This window comes from Macrotis lagotis, chromosome 2, assembly GCF_037893015.1.
Source record: "Macrotis lagotis isolate mMagLag1 chromosome 2, bilby.v1.9.chrom.fasta, whole genome shotgun sequence".
In the NCBI taxonomy this organism is placed as follows: Eukaryota; Metazoa; Chordata; class Mammalia; order Peramelemorphia; family Peramelidae; genus Macrotis; species Macrotis lagotis.
This window is the reverse complement of record NC_133659.1, coordinates 157,567,592-157,574,334: the sequence shown is the minus strand read 5'-3', so window position 1 is coordinate 157,574,334 and position 6,743 is coordinate 157,567,592. Positions and strand designations below refer to the sequence as shown.

The following is a 6,743-nucleotide window of genomic DNA, read 5'->3' as shown; positions in this document are numbered from 1 at the left end:
TAAGTTTTTTTTATTTCAATGAGCTATTGCAATGATATGGAAGAGAGGAAGGTGAAGGGGAATGAGGGAAACTTTGCTCTCATCAGAGGTGACTTGGAGAAGAAACAGCATATATACCCAATGGGGTATAGACATCTAGAGTAAGAAGGAGAGAAAGGGGACAGGGGGAAGGGGGGGATATGAGTGATGGAGGAGAGGCTGAACCATGGGGGAGAATGGTCAGATATAACACATTTTCTGTTTTACTTCTTGCAAGGGGCTGGGATTGGATGGCCTGTCTGGGACCATAGGGCCAGGTGGATGCTGGGCCTTAGAGGTGGTATGTGGGCTCGGGGCCTCTTGGCCCCAGGGCTGGTGATCAGTCTCCTGCTCCACTCAGCTACCATATAGCACATTTAAGAAAAGGGACAGAGTGAAAGGAGAGAGGAAATATAGTATATGGTAGTGGGGAAGTGCAAGTGGAGGGAGCTGCGATCAGCAATGACAACAGTGGAAAAAAATGGAAGTAGCATTTGTGATGGACTTACCATAAAGAATGTGATCCACGCATGACAGAGCTAGTAGTGTTGGAACACAGACTGAAGCACATTTTTTATTATGATGATTATTGTTATTATTATTATTATTTTATTTTATTTTATTTTGGGTTTTTTGTTTGTGTTTGCAGAGCAATGGGGTTGGGGTGACTTGCCCAGGGTCACACAGCTGGGTGTCTGGGGCCAGATTTGAGCTTGGGTGCTCCTGACTCCAGGGCTGGTGCTCCGTCCACTTTGCCACCTAGCTGCCCCTATTATTTTTTTTATTTTAATTTTTTTCTCTTTCCTTTATTGCTCATAAGGGTCTATATCTTTTGACAGGAGGGGGTATTATGCTTACTCTTAAACAAGAATATTTTAGAAATATATTAAAAAAGCATCATTTGTACAAAAATAAAATAAATATAATAAAAAAGTATGTTGTATCTGATTACCTTCTTTCACGATCTTCCCTTTCTTCTATCACCTATACCATGCTTCCCCCTGAACCCTTTCTCTCAAGCTTTTCCTCTCCTATTTTTCCTCTAGGGAAAGATAGATTTCTTTTTTTAGTTGTTTTTTTTTTTTTGCAAGGCAAATGGGGTTAAGTGGCTTGCCCAAGGCCACACAGCTAGGTAATTATTAAGTGTCTGAGACCAGATTTGAACCTAGGTACTCCTGACTCCAGGGCCAGTGCTTTATCCACTATGCCACCTAGCCACCCCAAAAGATAGATTTCTATACCCAATTGTGTGTGTGTGTGTTATTTCCTCTCTGAGCCACTTCAGATGAGTGCAAGGCTCACTCACTCCTTCTTTACCTTTCCCCATTTCCACTCTGTTGCAAAAGCTTTTTCTTGCCTCTTTTATGTGAAATAACTTACCCTATTCTACCTTTCCTTTCCCTATCTCCCAGTACATTCCTTTCCCATCCATTAACTCAATCTTTTTATTATATTATACCTTTAAATTCAACTTGCTCCTGTGCTTTGTCTATATATATGCTCCTTCTATATGAATTATCAGTATCATCTTCCCATGTAGGAATACAAGCAGTTCAACATCATGATTTGCCCTTCCTGTCTACCTTCTCTATGTTTAACCTGAGTCCTGTACTTGAAGATCAAATTTTCTCTTATGCTCTGGTTGTTTCATTAAGAAAGTCTGACAGCCCCTGTTTCATTGAATGTCCATCTTTTCCTCTGAAAGAGGATGTTTGGTTTTGATGGGTAGTTAATTCTTGGTTGTAATCCAAGCTTTTGTGCCTTCTGGAATATATTGCAAGCTCTAAGAGCCCTTGATGTAGAAGCTGCTAAATCTTTTGTTACCCTGACTGTAGCTCCATGATATTTGAAATGTTTCTTTCTATTTGCTTGCAATATTTTCTCCTTGACTTGAAAGTTCTGAAATTTGACTATAGCTGGCGGCTTTCATTTTGGGATACTTTGAGGAGGTGATTGGTGGATTCTCTTAATTTATTTTTTACCCTCTGCTTCTAGGATATCAGGATATCCTGGAGAATTTCTTGGAAAATGAAGTCTTGGCTTTTTTTTTAAAGTTTTTGCTAGGCATTGGGGTTAAGTGGCTTGCTCAAGGTTGCACAGCTAGGTTATTATTGAGTGTCTGAGGCTGGATTTGAACTCAGGTACTCCTGACTCCAGGGCCAGTGCTCTATCCACTGCGCCACCTAGCTGCCCCTTGGCTTTCTTTTTTTTGGTGATGATTTTCAGGTAATCCAGTAATTTTTAAATTATCTCTCAAGGATTTGTTTTCCAGATCAGTTGTTTTTCCAAAGGGATATTTCATGTTTTCTTCTAGTTTTTCATTTTTTATTGGTTTTGTTTTATTGTTTCTTGATTTCTTAAGCTTCCCTTAGTTCCATTCTACATTTGAAGGAATTATTTTCTTCAGAGAGCTTTTGCATCTCCTTTTCCATCTGACCAATTCTGCTTTTTAAATTATTCTTCTCCTCATTGATCTTTTGGACTGCTTTTTCCATTTGACCCAAACTGGTTTTTAAGATGTTATTTTCTTCAGTATTTTTTTAAATTACTGCACCAAGCTGCTGACTTGGTTTTCATGATTTTCCTGCCATCACTCTCATTTCTCTTCCCAATTTTTCTTCCACCTCCCTTAGTTAATTTTCAAAATCTTTTTTGAGATCTTCCATAGCCTGATACCAATTCATATTTTTCTTGGAGGCTTTGGATACAGAAGCTTTGACTTTATTATCTTCTGAGTGCATATTTTGATCCTCCATAGGACCAAAGTAATTGTCTATGGTTGTATTTTTTTTCTTCTGTTGTTTATTCATGTCTATAGATTATGTCTTGATTTTAACTCTTTGTTAAGGTGGGGCTCTGATTCCAGGGTGGAGGGTGCATTGTTCCAAGTTTTTGAGGGTTTTTACAGATGTTTTCAGGGACACCCCCAGGGACTTCACTACCTCCAAGTTCTTATGAGAGGCTCTGACTGCTCTCCTGGCCTGTGCTCTGGTCTGTGGATGACCACAAGCACACCTCTCTCCACTGGAATCATGAAGAAAGTTTCTGCTCTGCTATGGTAGTAAACTCCTTTTCCTGAGACTGGGACACCAGAGACTGCAATTGGGGTCTGAGAATGGGCAAAGAAACAGTTCTGCCTCATGGATACAAAGAAATCTCTGCAATCTCCCCTGACCCCCTTTATCATCTATGGACTGAGCCCTCCGGAAACAGTTGCCATGTGGCTCCCCAGGCCTGTTCCTGATTCCTAGGGCTCGGTCTGCACTGAGGTCTTTACTAGACTGAGCTCCACTCTCTGGTGCTGCAGAGTTGTCTGGTTGAGTTTCCCAATTGTCCCTGGCAGTCCCTGGCCTTAGAGAACTGGAGACTGCCATCACTTCCATGGACCCAGGAGCTGTGGGCTGTTCCTGGATGACTGGAGTTGGCTGGCTACAGCTCTGGCCAGGCTGTGCTATGTGCTCTTTCTTTTCTTTTCTTTTCTTTTTTTTTTTAAGTTTTTTTGCAAGGCAAATGGGGTTAAATAGCTTGTCCAAGGCCACACAACTAGGTAATTATTATGTGTCTGAGGTCAGATTTGAACTCAGATACTCCTGACTCCAGGGCAGGTGCTCTATCCACTGCACAACCTAGCTGACCCCTGCGTGCTCTTTCTCTAACCCTGATGTAACAGACCTTTCCTGCAGATCTTGGACTGGAAAAAATTTTCCCTCAGTCTTTTTGTGGGTTCTGTCATTCTAGAATTTGATTAGAGTCATTATTTAAAGGTATTTTGAGTGCTTTGGGGGAGAGTTTGTGAGAATTCCTTCTTGCATTCCATTATCTTGGCTCTGCCCCCAGGACTTTCTAATTCTAAGTCAAATGAAAGTTTGGAACAAGTTTGTAGATACTTCAGCAGAGGAAGATATATTTTAAAAAATCAGACAATCTTAACTTAGGGGCACTCTGTCTGATTTTTGACCTTTAACTAGGCATGGTTAAAGATTAAATATAATCTTTGTTTTACTTTAGTTTTTTGCAAGGCAATGGGGTTAAGTTACTTGTCCAAGGTCACACATCTATGTAATTATTAACTCCTTGATAGTAACCATATTCTACAGGGGACTGATAGGGAACAAACCTAGTAGGAACAATACAATGACATCAGCTATGCATTAGCATCATAGGCATGGGTTATCCTTCTACATAAGAATCATAGTCACACATGATTCCTAGGTATGTGCTTTTCTTCTCATATTTTCTAGGTATATTCATTTTTTTAAAATTTTTTTTAGGTTTTTGCAAGGCAAATGGGGTAAAGTGGCTTGCCCAAGGCCACACAGCTAGGTAATTATTAAGTGTCTGAGACCAAATTTGAACCCAGGTACTCCTGACTCCAAGGCCAGTGCTTTATCCACTACGCCACCTAGCCACCCTAGGTATATTCATTTTAATGAATGTGTATTTGTGAGAGAATATGCTTCAGGTTTATAGGGAAATGGTCTATTGCTTCTTTTTATACTTTATTATTACATTAAATGTTTTTGTTTTGAATTATCTTCTATAGCTGAGTAGAAAAAATAAAATAATTTGTGGAGAACTGGTAAGCTATGGATTTTGAGTAGATGAGAATCAACAGAGTATCACTTTACTCCTGGGTCAACTCATTGTCTATATTTCTCCAGTCATCTGGCTATCTTGGAGAAACCTTTGCTCTGACACCTCATTCTTCTGATTGATGAGCCCCTTACCAGGACCACCATTGCAGGATATACCTTCACTAAGGTAAGTTTTTTTTTTCCCATTTAGACTCATTCTCCAAATTTTTGCACCTCCTTGTCAGCTGTCCACCTGAATACACTAGCTTCCATTCTAATTCTTTATGTCTTGCCTTCATTCAATAGGATGTTAGCTTTTTAAGGGCCAAGATTGCTTGTATTTGTATCCTCAGAACTTATCACAGGTTGACATATGAAATCTCTCTGTGCCTTGTCTCTCTGTCTTGTCTGTCTCTTCTCTCAGTTTCTGCTCTCTTTCAACAGGAGGTAGCTTGATTTAGAGAATCTATGTGAGAGCAGAGTGTTCCAAGTGCTAGACTAAAATGTGGTGACCAGAACCAATATAATACCCAAATTGAAGGAAAGAGTAAAGCAGGATTGTTGTCTCTTTTCTCTTGGGTTCTATAACTTTTTTAAAAATGTAGCCTAACATTTCCTTAATTTTTGTGATTTTCTTGTATCATTGCCGATGCATGTTGAGTTTGTAATAATCCAAAAGTCTATTATGTATTTAAATATAATCTTTGTTTTATTTTAATTTTTTGCAAGGCAATGGGGTTAAGTTACTTGCCCAAGGTCACACAGCTAGATAATTATTAAGTGTTTGAGGCTGGATTTGAACTCAGGTCCTCCTGACTCCAGGGTCAGTGCTCTATCCACTGCACCACTTTAGCTGCCCCTAAATATAATCTTGTAAAAATAAAATTTTAAATTATTTTTTTTAAACTTCACCATAGTTTTTCCCAGTATCTCTTCCTACCCCCCTCCCAAAAATCATTCTTTTCCAGAAAGGCAAAAAAAGAAAGAAAGAAAGAGAAAAATCAGCATAAAAATACTTTGAAAAGTCTAAAATATATGCAGTGTGAAACACATACACTTCCCACCTATATAAAGGGGTGAAGCAGGAAGATCTTCTCAACTCTTTTTTTTGTGTCATCTTTGTTCTTTATAATTTTGCAATATTCACTTTTTTTTAGTCCAATAAGTTTATTTTTGAAAATGTACACAAAAATGTTGAACCATTTCATGCATCCTCAGCAGCTGTAGCATCTCCACCCTTGGTGTTCCTAGTATATATATCACTTGAGCTCTGTGCTTGGAAACCAGCTTGATCAGACCTTTACTAAGCAGTTCCTGGAGGGTTGCTCGGGCCAAAGAACCCCGAATCTTCAGTCTCTCTGAGACTACTGCAGGGGTGATAAGTTTATAATTGGGGACCTCCTTGCAGAGTTTGTCATACGTTGCTTTGTCAAACAGAACCAAATTGTTGAGCTTGTCTTGGACTTTTCCCTTGGACAACTTCTTCTTGGCTTTGCCCCCAGACTTGTTCACGGGATCTTTGTCCTTCTTGGCTGACTTGCCAGCATCTTTCTTCTTCTTGTCGTCCTTGGGTGGCATGGCGAGGCTTCAGGAACTCTTACTGCAACCGCCTCCGAGCTAAGATGTCTGACAGAAAGGCAATATTCACTTTTGATGTGTGTGGTTGTTCTTTCTGAGTATATTGTTGTCATTGTGTGTACTGGTTTACTGGCTCTTCTTACATCATTCTTCATCAGTTCAAGTAGATCCTTCCTTTCTTCTCTGTATTCCTCACATTTATCATTTCTTGTAGCACAATAATTTTATACACTACAATTTGGTTAGCTATTCTTTAATCAATGAATATCTACTTTGTTTCTAATTCTTTGCTATCACAAAAAGTACTGCTACCAGTATTTTGGTATATGTGAGGATTCTTCTTATCAATGGCCTCTTTGAGACATAAGTAAAAGGCTATGGAAATTTTAATTATTTTGTTTGCATAATTCCAAAATGCTTTCCAACATAGTTGTACTGATGATCTCTATCTCCCTGAACAATGTGCCAGTGTACCTATCTTTCTATTACATTAACTATTGTCATTTTGGTCATTTTTGTTAATTGGCAGGGTATGTGGTAAAATCTCAGGAAGTTTTGGCTTATATTTGTCTT

At 39.0% G+C, this 6,743-nt stretch overlaps 1 pseudogene; it reads right to left on the bottom strand.

The window, feature by feature from the left end:
* Positions 1 to 5,748: 5,748 nt before the first annotated feature.
* On the bottom strand, positions 5,749 to 6,224 carry LOC141511221 (small ribosomal subunit protein eS25 pseudogene; annotated as a pseudogene).
* Positions 6,225 to 6,743: the final 519 nt, after the last annotated feature.